Raw genomic sequence first — 14,110 nt, 5'->3', positions numbered from 1 at the left:
TTCATTTCATAATGACATGTGATGAGCTGGGTGTGCTGACTCCCAGAATTTGGGAGGCAGAGATAAGAGGATCACAGGTTCAAGGCCAGCCTCAGCAAATTAGTGAGACCCAGTCTGAAAATGCCTCTGGGTTCAATGTCCAGTGCCACAAAAAATAAATAATGCCATATGAGGTTGAGCATCTTGTCAAACGCTCATTTGCCATATGTGTAGCTTCCTTGATGAAGCAGCTGTTCTGGTCTTTTGCCTACCTTTTAATCAGATCCTTCACTTTCTTTTAACTTCGTTTCAATTACAGATTTGAGATTGATCTCTTCTACCTAATTCTATCCACCTGTTCTAAATAGATACTTATATAAAGACGACTAAAATTTCAATCCAATGAAATATGTTATTTAGCCTTTATAAAAATGTACCCAGAACATAAAGTATTACGAATCATACAAAGACATGCCATATAAGTCAGTCCCTGCTATCTTGGCAATCTTTGGGGAAAATAAATATGGTAATGAAAAAAATCAGACAACACCAAAAGACATAAAAACCAAATGACCAAATTGTGGCATCCTCTCCAAGTACTTACCATAAAACTCTTAACCCTAACTAAAACTCAGACTAACCTTGTCTCAATAAAATATAAATATTTTCTTTTAAAAAAAGATAAAGCTGGGCATGGTGGCGCATGCTTGTAATTCCAGCATTTGGGAGGCTGAGACAGGATGATAACAGTTTGCGGACAGCCTCAGCTACTTAGTGAGGCCCTTTGCAACTCAGTGAGACCCTTTATCAAAATAAAGAATAAGAAATAGGGCTGGGGTGTAGCTCAGAGGTAGAATGCCCCTGGGTTCCATCCCTGGTACCGCAAAAAATATAATAAATAAATTAACTAATTAATAAAACTCAGGTTCTTTCTCTCTCTCTCCATATATATATATATATATATATATATATATATATATATAATTTTATATTCAAAAAGTTGAAATTATCAACTTTCATAAAAACAAAAGTTTCAAAAAATTAATTTTTATGAAAGTTGATAAAAAATTAGGTGGGTGAACCACTAAGGCATTCTTGAGAACTATTCTTCTATAAACTTACAAACTGCTTATTCATTTTATTTTGTGTGTATGTGTGTGTGGTACTGGGGATAAAACCTAGGAGCCTTCTATCTCTAGGCTATACCCCCAGACCTATTTTATTTTTTACTTGGAAACAGAGTCTTTCTCAGTTGCTGAGAGCCTCACTAAGTTGCTGAGGCTGGCTTTGAACCTGCAATCCTTCTGTCTCAGCTTCCCAGGTACTGGGATTATAAGAATGTACCACCATGCCCGGCCTCATTTCATTTTTAACTGGTGTGCTGAACTACAGCAGACAAACTAGAAGAGGGAATGGAAGAATAATCTTGCCAGGCATGGTGGCACACGCTTGTAATCTCAGCTACTTATTGAGGCCCTTTGCAACTCAGTGAGACCCTGTTTCAAAATAAAGAATTAAAAAATAGGGCTGGGGATGTAGCTTGAAAGCAGATGCTTCTGAGTTCCACCCCCAGTGCCACACACACAAAAAAATCTTATTTAATTTCCAAGTAGATGAATTGGTAGAGAATTCTGTCTGTAGGGATTTATCACAAGGACTCCTACTTTCTTCTGTGGTATATACATAAAAACCCCATTACTGGAAATCAGCATCAGTGTGGAAATAACCACTAAGCTAACATGCAATCATGTTTATTGGAATCAAAATTTGGTAGCAGTCATTAATAGCAATTTGGAAAAAAAATGCCTAATAATTGAGTTTCTGCCAGTGAGCCAATTCTTCAGGAACTTGAAGACCGTAATGAGTATAGGAAAGAGTATGTGTACTGTGAGAAAGCCTAAGTTCTCTCTGAGAAGTTATCAAGAGATAACAAACTGCTTATGGAAAAGTGATACCAAAAAAATCCAGTGTGCCCGAGACGTTTATACACTTACCCATGATTTTTCAGGAAGTAAAAGTCCACAAATGGTCATACCAAGGAGAAAAAGAAGCACATTCCATTAAGACTAGAATCCCTGGGGAGGCGGGAAACATACAGACAAGATACTCAGCAAGCAAAGAAATGTGTGCAATCTTTTTGGACTTTGCATAAAACATTCACAATAATGGATTTTCTCTGGAACATTCCATCACAACCACAAATAAAAGGAGTCTAAGTCTCCAAAAACAGAGTTCAGTTCTTGTTTAGCTTTTATGCACTAGGAAACCTACTGGATACAAGAAAAGAGTAGGTATCATGAGTTAATATCAGCAAATGGAGCTTTGTGATATATGCTTTGAATTTAGGAGTTTAGTTCCCCTAGTCCTTTATCCTAAGCCTGTCTCCTAGAAGTCTCTCATTAAAAAACAAAACAAAAAAAAAAAACAAAAGAAAAACAATTCAACCCGGGCGTGGTGGCGCACTTGTAATCCCAGCGCTTGGGAGGCTGAATCAGGAGGATCGCACAGGTTCGAAACCAGCCTCAGCTACTTAGTGAGGCTCTCAGCAACTTAGTGAGGCCCTGTTTCTAAATATAGTATAAAAAAGTCCTGGGAATATAGCCTGGAGGTAAAAGCTCCTGAGTTCCACCCCAAGTACCCCCCACCACACACACAAAACACCTCAAACTGCAATGCATGGTGGGAGATATATCACAAGGACAGAAACAAACCAAAGACTCTCCTAGGATTGGCAGGAAGGGAAAATGGTAATATACTCAGTACTGAGTCTGTGTGTTTTGTGGCCAACACACTGAGTTGTCCACCCAACAGTCGACCACCAGACTCGCCCTTCTCCCTTTCTAGAACTACTCAAATGTTCATTGTCTTCCAAGAAGCCATGTCCTTCAGGGACGTCACCATTTCCATCGTCTCTTTCCAGCCCCTTCACCAGGTGATTCGCTCTAGGCAACAGGTAAGTGGGCTGACCATGGACAAAAGGGAGGGCGCAGGAAGGTCTCTGTACTCTTGAAAGGGCCACATGACAGTCATTTCACGTTTGGAGACAATCAGGAAAGAGAAAATGATGCTGCGGACAAAGGCTAAAGGCAAGGAGGAAGAAGAATGACAACAGGGTTGCAAGAAAATCCACTAATCCCAAAGCCCACGAGGTCACCATGAATTCAGAGGCTAGGATACAGTGTCTAAGTGCTGGGCAGGGGCACAGTCAGCTGTCCAACAGCTGGTAGACTAACAAGCCCTTCAGTGGGGTGAGGCTTCTCTTCTCATGCTAGGGATACCTGCTCTCTGCAGGGGTCTAACCTCACCCTTCTCCGGGTATGTGTCTCTTTTGAGTACCTATGGGGTGAGGGTGTCTGAGTCCCACCTGGGGGGGGGGGCTGATTACAGACCAAGGTTCTGCCCCTTAAGGATTCCAGAGACTCGTTCAGGGAGAATGTGACATTAAGACCATTTTCATTAATAACACTAAGACAACATTTGCTTTTTTCACACTCATTCCCTCACACATGTAGAGTATCCAAGAGGCTATACGACACCTGATATGGCATCAGGTTGATTGTAAAAGCAGATGTGAGAATCCCACCATCTTCCATTGAGCCTGATGTTAGAGACTTAGAAAAATGCAAAATAATTCCACTCTTCTCAAAAATTAGTTTTTAGAAAACACTATTTTTTATTTTTTTATTTTTTTATTTTTTGCAGGTCTGGGGATGGAAACCAGGGGAATTCTACCTCCGAGCTACACCCCTTGCCCTATTATTTTTTTTTATTCTTTATTTTGAGACCGGGTCTCACTGAGTTGCAGAGGGCCTCACTAAGTAGCTGAGGCTGTCCGCGAACCGCGATCCTCCAGGTCTCAGCCTCCCGAATGCTGGGATTGCAAGCGTGCGCCACCACACCCGGCCCCATTTTTTAATTTTAATGTTATTTATTTCCAACCTGGAATGAATGAATTAATACTATTTTTAACCCAACTAATCAAATTGTTTTTTATTGACTTTTACTTATTTTTATCTTTTTGTGTGTGGTACTGGGGATTGAACTTGAAGGAATTCTACCTCTGAGCTACACCCTCAGGCTATTTTATTTTTGTTTTGAAACAGGTTCTTACTAGGTTAATGAGTCTCACTACTTGCTGAGGCTGTCCTCAAACCTGTGATCCTCCAGTCTCAGCCTCCCACATACTAGGATTTAGCTATTCACCACCACACCTTGCTACACCCCCCAGCCCTATTTTTTATTCTTTATTTTGAAACCGGGTCTCACTGAGTTGCAAAGGGCCACACTAAGTAGCTGAGGCTGGCCGCGAACCGCCATCCTCCTGTCTCAGCCTTTGGAATGCTGGGATTACAATTGTGCACCACACGCCCAGCTATAATATCAACACCTCTTTAGAGCACTCCCCCTTTAGGTCTTCAGCCAGTCACATTCCAAGGGCCTAGATGGCAAGAGGAGGGCTGCATGTGAGGCAGGGTGGGGGGCACACCGGTCAGCTCTGAGAGGCCACTAACTGAAGATCTTCTCTTTGGCTACTCATAGAGGAGCATCCTGAAAAATGGTCAAGAGAAACTGTGATTCTAGAAATACCGGGATCAGAAATCTCTCTCCTCTGGTTGCAGATCACTTAGGCTTAGGTTGACAGTTGACTGTTAAAATGTTACTAGGAAGGATTAACTGAAGCACCTACGCTTCTCCACATAAGCACTGGCTGACATTGGGGTTTAAGAAGCAGGCATCATGGCTCAGGGTGAGCTGCAAAATAGGACAAAGTTAGTCATTTGTGATGGCAGTTGGTGAGTGCAGCGATGCCTGGGAGGGGCGCCCTGGGAGAGGCAGAGATGACTGTAGGGCTGGAGACAGGCCAGCAATGAAGGGCAGTTTATTTAATTTTCACATTGTTTCTACCAAAAAGGAAGGAGAGCGAGATGAAGCAGGTCACGGTTACACAGCTGGTGTTCAGAAAGAGGGAAAATCTGTGTAATGTATAATGAGGTACTTCAGAGAGAATCCAAAGTGCCAGGAGGTGGTTAACACTGTTGCAAGGTGGGTATGATAGCCTCTCCAGGAAAAGTCCTGAGAAAAAGTTGGAGAAAGGGCTGGGTGTGGTGGCTCATGCCTGTATTCCTAGTACTTGGGAGGCTGAGACAGGAGGATCACGGGTTCAAATCTAGCCTCAGAAATTTAGTGAGACTCTGCAACTTAGTGAGACCCTGTTTCAAAATAATAATAATAATAATAATAATAATAATAATAATAATAAGAAGAAGAAGAAGAAGAAGAAGAAGAAGAAGAAGAAGAAGAAAGAAGACAGGGTTGGGGGTATAGCCTGAAGGTATAATGCCCCTGGGTTCAATCCTTAGCACCACAAAAAGAAAAAAAAAGTTGGAGAAAAATGGTATGCCTGAACCCTGATTTTTAAAGCCTAAAGTCCAGTTGGGCATGGTGGCACAGCCTGTAATCCCAGTACTTAGGAGGCTGAGATAGGAGGATCACAAGTCTACGGCCCACCTCAGTAACTTAATGAGACTGTTTTTATTTAAATAATAATGATGATAATAAAATAGGACTGGGAGTGTAGCTGAGAGGTAGACTACCCCTGGGTTAAAAATCTCCATTCACACACACACACACACACACACACACACACACACACACACACTAAAGCCTGGTTTATCCCTATCAGCCTTGCCCCTCTTAAACTGGAAGCTCTGCTTCCAGTTTGTTTAGAGGATAGACATTTGGTTTTAGTTCCTGAGACAGGTACTACCTACTAAGCTCAGTTTCAGGGGCTCAGACTTGGCCAATCCACATCCTCTTTCTAAGATGTAATTCATGTCTTCTGAGATCAACTGCAGTTAGTTGCTCCATGAAAGCTTCCCCCAATACACTGGACATTCAGAAGGCACCTGCACTTCAGTTCACTCACTGTCGAGGCAAAGGGACTGTTGCTATGATACAAACCTTTGCCCAAATCCCTTCCTGGTCCGCAGCACAGAACCTCAGGGACAGTTATACCACCCTTCGAAGTACTACAGACAAAGATGTTTCTCTTCCTCTTGTGAGAGCCTTCCCTGCAGATTTTTGCATCTTGTCTCCCTTCAGCAGTGTTTCACTTGATTCTCTTCTTTCTCCATCACTCTGCTGGATTTCTCCTCCTTTCTCTAGGGTCCCTTTTGCATCTCACTTTCTCCCCAGCTTCCACATATGAGGGAAAACATGAGACCTTTTATTTTATTTATATTTATTTATTTATTTATTTATTTATTTATTTATTTATTTTTGGTGGTGGTACTGGGATTCCTGGAAGCCCTTCTACCTCCGGGCTACACTCCCAGACCTATTTTATATTTTTGAAACAGGGTCTCTTACGCCAGCGCGGCTGACTTCGAACCTGCGCGATCCTCCTGTCTCCGCCTCCTGTCTCCGCCTCCCAAATGCGGGGATTACAAGCATGCGCCACCACGCCCAGCCGAGACCTTTTATTTTTTGTGACTGACTAATCTCACTTAGCATAATAGTCTAGTTCCATCCATTTTCCTGAAAATGACATAATTTTGTTCTTCTTTATGGCTGAGTAGAATTCCATTATGTATATCCCATGATTTTGTAATCCATTCATCTGTTGATTGACATCTTGGCTGGTTCCATAGCTTGGCAATTATGAATTGTGCAGCTATAAACATAGATATGCATGCATTACTATGATAGTCTGGTTTTAATTCTTTTGGGTAGATACCCAGGCCTGGTATAGCTGTATAATATGGTAGATTCATTCCAATTCTTCTGAGGACCCTCCACGTTGCTTTCCAAAGTGGCTGAACTAATTTGCAATCCCACCAACAATGTATCTGAGTTTCTATTTCCCCACATCCTCTCCAACATTTATTATTGTTTGTATTTTTTATGATTGCCATTCTAATTGGGATTAGGTGGAATCTCGCTGTAGTTTTGATTTGCATCTCCCTGATTGCTAATGCTATTGAGCATTTTTTCATATATTTATTGGCTATTTGTATTTCTTTTTTTGTAAAGTGTCTATTTCATTCCTTTGCCCACTTTGATGGGTTATTTATTTATTATTTGTTATTTTTAGGTTATTTATTTATTTATTTTGGTGTGTGGTACTGGGAATGGAACCCTTCTACCTCAGGCTACACTCCCAGACCTATTATATATTTTATTTGGAAACAGGGTCTCTTAAGCCAGCGAATCTGGCTTCGAACCTGTGTGATCCTCCTGTCTCCGCCTCCCAAGTACGGGGATTACAAGTGCGTGCCAACATGCCCGGCTAGGTTATTTATTATTTTTAGTGGTAAATTTCTTAAGTTCTTTGTGTATTCTAAATATTATTCTTCTTTAGGAGGATTAGCTGGCAAAGATCTTTTCCCATTCTGTTGCCTCTCTATTAAGGTAATTGATGGTTTCCTTTGCTGCACAGAATCTCTTAGTTTAATGCAATCCCACTTATTAATCCTTGTCTTAATTTCTTGTGCCTTAAGGGTCTTATAGAAGAAGTTTCTCCAGAGCCTATATGTTAGCGCTCTGATCCTAAGCAGTTTCCTTTGTTTTTGGAGAAGGTTGCTCACTCTACTTGGAAATATTCCTGTGCTGCATTCAGCAGTGTTTCTAATGCTATCTGGAATAGAACCCGGTACTTGGTCAGTATCCACAAGTATGAAGAATAGTATGTTTGTCAATGCACTTATTTCTTATAGGGGTTATAATGCCATTAACATTTCTTCCTTGGTTTTTAGTAGCCATCTCATACCATCCTTGCTCATGATTTGAATATGAAGCATTATGATTATAATCAGAGTGGAAAATGCAGGACTTTGTCTATGGGATGGCAGGGCTCGTGACTGAGAGATAGCCCAGGAATGTAATATTCCATCCATCACCTTGAAATGTCATCAGAAACTTACTAAAGGGTTACCAAGAAGCAGCAGTTCTTGGAGACATATTAAGCAGATGCTGAGGATGGCTATTTGGAAGAACTGTGTCTAAAAGAAAGGGTAGGAGGGAACCAGACAGGAGTGCACATTTCCTGTGATGCCCAAGAGAGCACATGCTCCTTAAACATTAAGACACATCTCAAGGATTCCAGTTACCTAATGAAGAGACTTCACAATGAAATCATGAAGGGGTCATCACTTATCACCCCTACTATGAAACCCACATACAATTAGTAGCATCCTCTAGCCTGGTGCATTTCAAATCCAGAAGAAAATCTATTTATTACTGAGATCCATAGAGAGTTATAGCTGTTCAATGGCTACTTGAGAATTCTTATTACTTCTCCATATTCAATCTTAGGTGATTTTCCTCTGACAAAAATTCTGACAAAAATGGTTTCCATTTAACAAGTGACTAATTTTATATCCACCCTGCTTCTCCCTCCTCATCCCTTACCTACCTACCTTTTTCTGGCTCCAGTGTAAGTAGCTTAAGCATCCTACTGGCTGTCTCTTCTCTGGGTCATCCATAAATTTCAAAGCATGCTTTCTATAGAATCCATAAATAAATAAGAGATTAACAGTGTCCAGAAAAATAGGAATAGGGAATCTAGCCAAGAGTTAGGGAAAAAAATAAGATATTTCTGAAAATACTGCCAATTCAAGGGGTTATTTTGAAATCATGGCAAGGAATAAGAGAAGAGAATTTGCCTAGACTTAGTTTCAATTTTCTATGCAGTGGTTAGCAACTCCGACCTCTCTCTCTCTCTCTCTCCATATATATATATATATATATATATATATATATATATATATATATATATATATATATATATATATATATATAGTGTGTGTGTGTGTGATGGTGCTGGGGTTCCTGGAAGCCCTTCTACCTCCGGGCTACACTCCCAAACCTATTTTATACTTTTTTTTTTTTAATTTGGAAACAGGGTCTCTTAAACCAGGAGTCTGGCTTCGAACTTGTGAGATCCTGTCTCCGCCTCCCAAACCGGCATGGGGGGGGTGGGGTAATACAAGCGTTCGCCACCACACCTGGCGTGCAACTCCTACCATTAAAAAAAGAAAAAAGAAAAAAACCGGACGGGTGGCGCGCTCTTAATCCCCATGCTTGGGAGGCGGAGACAGGAGGATTATGCAGGTTCGAAGCTAGACTCTGGCTTGAGACCCTGTTTCCAAATAAAAAATATAAAATAGGTCTGGGAGTGTAGCCTGGAGGTAGAAGGGTTCCATCCCTAGTACCATAAAAAAAACAAAACAAAACAAAAAAAACCTAGTCAGGCATGGCAGTGTACGCTTGTAATTCCAGCACTTGGGAGGCTGAGACAGGAGGATCGCACAGGTTCGAAACCAGCCTCAGCTACTGAGTGAGGCTCTCAGCAATTTAGTGAGACCCTGTTTCCAAATAAAATATAAAATAGGTCTGGGAGTATATCCCGGAGGTAGAAAAGCCCCTGGGTTCCACCCCCAGTACCACCAAAAAATAAAAAAATAAAAACTTCTATGCCACAATTGACAGTTAATCATATCATTACTTTTTGGTTTTCATAGGAGAGTTACCCATTTCTTATTTTGTACCCAAACTTCTGAGTCTTCCTCCCTTTTGTTACTAGTCAATTCCCATTTTGTCATTTTTTAGCATCCTCTATTAAGATGGTTTTAGGAGAGGCGAAACTGAATTCAGTTGGCTCTGTCTCTGTCAATTGCGAGGTGAGGGAAATGGCTTGTTACAATTTCCTTTACGGTGGCCTGATTTTATTTCAACAAAGCCATCTTTTTTTTTTTTTTTTTTTTTGCGGGTCTGGGGATGGAACCCAGGGGCATTTGACCTCTGAGCTACACCCCCTTCCCTATTTTTTATTCTTTATTTTGAAACCGGGTCTCACTAAGTTGCAGAGGGCCTCACTAAGTAGCTGAGGCTGTCCGAGAACCGTGATCCTCCAGGTCTCAGCCTCCCAAATGCTGGGATTACAAGCGTGCGCCACCACGCCCGGCTCAACAAAGCCATCTTATAGGTAACACTCAGGGGAGCTAGAGGAGGAATAACCAGAAACCATGGTTCAGCGAAGGGGCCTGGAGATTTGCAGAAAGAGGCTGGAGAACTGGATGCATTTTGTAAACCTAAATGTTTAAGGATGTAGTTCCAAAAGTCCTGCTTACTTTGGCCTCCTTTTATCCCAAAACAGGCGGTTCTTTGTACCTTAAAAGAGACACACAGACTGCAAAAAGTCATCTGAACTGCTCAGAAATGCCTTTAATCTTGGCCATTTTCAAACTCAGATCTCCAGGGTGAACAATTTTCAAGGAATTCTTACAATGCAGAGTCTGTTCAGAGGATGCTGATTAAAAAACCTCTGTACACAACGCATAATGAGGAAGGGAAGAACGTGCCCGGCTCCGGGTAACTTAATAAAAAGGAAGAAAACTTGGCAGGAAGTGAAAGACTACCCAAGTTGAAAGCGTGTAGCATACTATGATTCAGAATAAATGCAATGTAATTCTTCCAGGCCTAACAGATCCGCATTTGCCCTCAGATATCAGCTTCCAGTTGTAAAAATATGCAGAATGTTTTTAAAAAGGCATAAATTGCAGGCCAGGGACTTTGGATCATCTTTCACCAATGACTTATGTTCTATCATATTCCATCAATGCACATCCTTAAGATTGTAAAAGTTCAAACCACTTGTGACTGGGTAAGAAGTAGAAGTACATTAACCATTTTTACCAATCCAAAACAAGCTGTTGCTCAGACTCCACTCACAGTCGGTGGATCAGAGCCTGGAGGGTGGGGATAAGAGAGACACCGGGGTGTTCACTGTCCGTGTCTGTCTCTGGGGCAGGTGGCTTTCAGCAGTGGCTTCATCTCTTTCATGACCTCAGCTTCCCGTGGACACGCTCAACATGGTTCTAGCTTTAATGGGACATTCTAAATCTCCCCAGTTTAGGGGAGGGCAGTAGCTACGGTTATTGCCAATTTTAGCTGGTAGCCTGGTGGGTGGCTAATTTCTTGTATTAAATTCCTTCTGTTAAAATACTCTGAGTTGTGCCGGGCGTGGTGGCGCACGCTTGTAATCCCCGCGCTTGGGAGGCAGAGACAGGAGGATCGCGCAGGTTCGAAGCTAGCCCCGCGCGCTGGCTTAGGAGACCCTGTTTCCAAATAAAAATGCAAAAATAGGTCTGGGAGTGTAGCCCGGAGGTAGAAGGGCTTCCAGGAACCCCAGTACCACACACACACACACAAAAAAAAATACTCTGAGTTGTTTCTGTTTCTCGGTTAGACTCTAATAATACAACTGATGTATAGATTAGGTACCATCCACTGAATCACACCATATATGGGCCAAAGCTACACAGAGCTGCTTGAGGAAACAGCTTCCTTGGTTAAGCATAGCCTGGACTCCTTCCCGAGGCAGCTCATGGCCAAACTTACTGACTCTGCTTTTACCTTCCCTTGTGGCCCCCTTACTTTCTGCCCTTATAACACCAGACTTGAAAGGCAATTCTTTGCTTTTAAACCTCTGCCTCAATTTGTTTCACAATTTCCACCAGGGAGGCTCAAAAAAGAATATTACTAAATTCTAATCCTGAACCAAGAATTCTCTGACCTCAGGCCATCGTGGCTTTGACACTTCGTGGCTCTATGACCTTGGAAAGTGCACTGCGCTCTCTGCGTTGCCTTTAATCATGTGCCTCGATCATAAAGTACAAGGATTCCGTGCACTGATTTCTAAAATTCTTGCCAACTCTAAAAGCCCTTAATTCTACTCTACCAAAGAAATCAGTGATGTTACATTAGAACTTGCATCGCATGAACAAAGTAAGGTAAACGGCAGCCAACAATATTAGTATGCTATATGGAAGTCAATCACTAAGCCAAGCAAGGGAGGGAGGGACGGGGAGGGAATGGGGTGGGAATAAAAATAAAAAAATATATTAGCATGCTCCCTTCCTAATTTCTTTCAAGAAACTTTTGTTTGAGAATGGATGGTATATATGCATGGAAAATGCTTTTTATAGCTACTTCCATTTTAATCATTAGCTACTTCATAGTTAGATTTGAAAATCAAGTGTTTCCTAAATGTTTAAGCCAAACAGAATATTTATATTCAGCTGACTCATAAATTTAAAAAACTTAATTTTCCTAAAATTTATCTGTATTTCTAAACTGAATCAAATGAATTGTTTTGTACATTTGAAACTACGTTACAAATTTAATATATGTGATTTTCTCAAGTTCCAAATTCCTATTGGGTAAAGCTTAAAAGTTTAGTAAAAAGAACCTTTTAAAGTACTCTGATACTTTATTTATTTAGTTAGTTATTATTTACTTATTTATTTTTGTGGTACTGGAGACTAACCCAGGGGCATTCTACCTCTGAGCTACATTTCTATTTTATTGTTTTATTTTTAAACAGGGTCTCACTAAGCCGTGGAGGGCCTCGTGTTACTGAGGCTGGCTGTAAAACTATGATCCTCCTACCTTACCCCAAGTACTGAGAACTGAGATTACAGATCAACACGTGTGTGTGTGTGTGTGTGTGTGTGTGTGTGTGTGTGTGTCTGAGGATTGAACCCAGGGGCATTCTACCTTTGAACTACATCCCCAGCCCTATTTTATTCTTTATTTTAAAACAGGGTTTCATTAAATTGCTGAGAGCCTCACTAAGTAGCTCAGGCTGGCCGTGAATCTGCAATCCTCCTGTCTCAGGCTTCCAAATACTGGGATTATGTGCACCACCACACCTGGCTTCAATTTCTTTTAAATCTAATAACTCAAGCTTATAAATGTAACTGCCAGGATTTATTAAACATTCAAAACCTTTATAAGTTTGATTAAATTACATTTTGTTTCAAATTAATGTTGCAAATCTAACATGTTAAATTTTCTTAGGACTGGGATATAGCTCAGTGGCAAAGGACTTGCCTCACAATCTCAACACCATGGGTTTGATTCCCAGTACCAAAAGAAAAAAAATTTTTTTTTCTTAAGTGTGTCCCATATTTAAAATTAACAAAACTTTACAAGACTTATTTCTAAAATTAGGCTTCAAAATTAGAATCTGCAAAAGGGTCGTTTGTTCATCCATGGCTGAGGAAGGCTCGGGAAATAGCCATCAGGACCCTAAACTAACTCACAATCTGTAACTGAAACTAAAATCTCTCATGGTAGAACAGGCCCAAGGATTAGACCAAAAAAAAAAAAAACTCAACTGCGACAGTAACTTCTAGAGATAATAGTATAAATGCCTTTGCAAACCCACAGAGGCCTAGAGTAAGCATGGAGATAGTGAAGTTAGTTCTAGCACAGAGTGGTAGTATTTGGGGGCTAACATGGGGACCTGGGAGATAGGATATGTATGTGAAAGTCCCCTATATGCTATAAAACACTTATACTTTTATATATATATATATATATATATATATATATAATGTGTGTGTGTGTGTGTGTGTGTGTGTGTGTGTGTGTGTGTGTGTGGTACTGGGGTTCCTAGAAGCCCTTCTACCTCTGGGCTCCACTCCCAGACCTATTTTAACATTTTTATTTGGAAACAGGGTCTCCTAAGCCAGCGCGCCGCGGCTGGCTTCGAACCTGCGCGATCCTCCTGTCTCTGCCTCCCAAGTGCGGGGATTACAAGCGTGCGCCACCACGCCCGGCATACTTTATTATATTTAAATATAGATAATGATATCCAGCTTGCTTATCTTACAATGTGCTTGAATTAATTCTGTGAATGCCTAGTTTAAAAATGCTTGGATGTTAATGTAGGGTTAGCTCTGCTGAAACTCTGTCTGGACCCCAGAGTTATTAATTAATTAATTAATTTGCGGTACTAGGGATGGCATCTGGGGCATTCTACCTCCGAGCTACACCCTCACCCCTATTTTTTATTCATTATTTTGAAACTGAGCCTCACTGAGTTGGAAAGGGTCTCACTAAGTAGCTGAGGCTGGCCTCAAGCCCCCATTTTCCCGTCTCAGCCTCCCGAATGCTGGGATTTCAAGCGTGTGCCTCCACACCGGCTGGACCCAAGGTTTACACAGAAGGACCATCTGAAGTTATCAAATGACAGGAGGAGGAGGAGGAGGAGGAGGAGGAGGAGGAGGAGGAGGAGGAGGAGGAGGAGGAAGCTGTGACCACAGGGGTTTGGCTGCAATCAGTG

This window comes from Muscardinus avellanarius, assembly GCF_963383645.1.
Source record: "Muscardinus avellanarius genome assembly, chromosome: 4".
Classification (NCBI taxonomy): domain Eukaryota; kingdom Metazoa; phylum Chordata; class Mammalia; order Rodentia; family Gliridae; genus Muscardinus; species Muscardinus avellanarius.
This window is presented reverse-complemented; position numbering follows the sequence as displayed.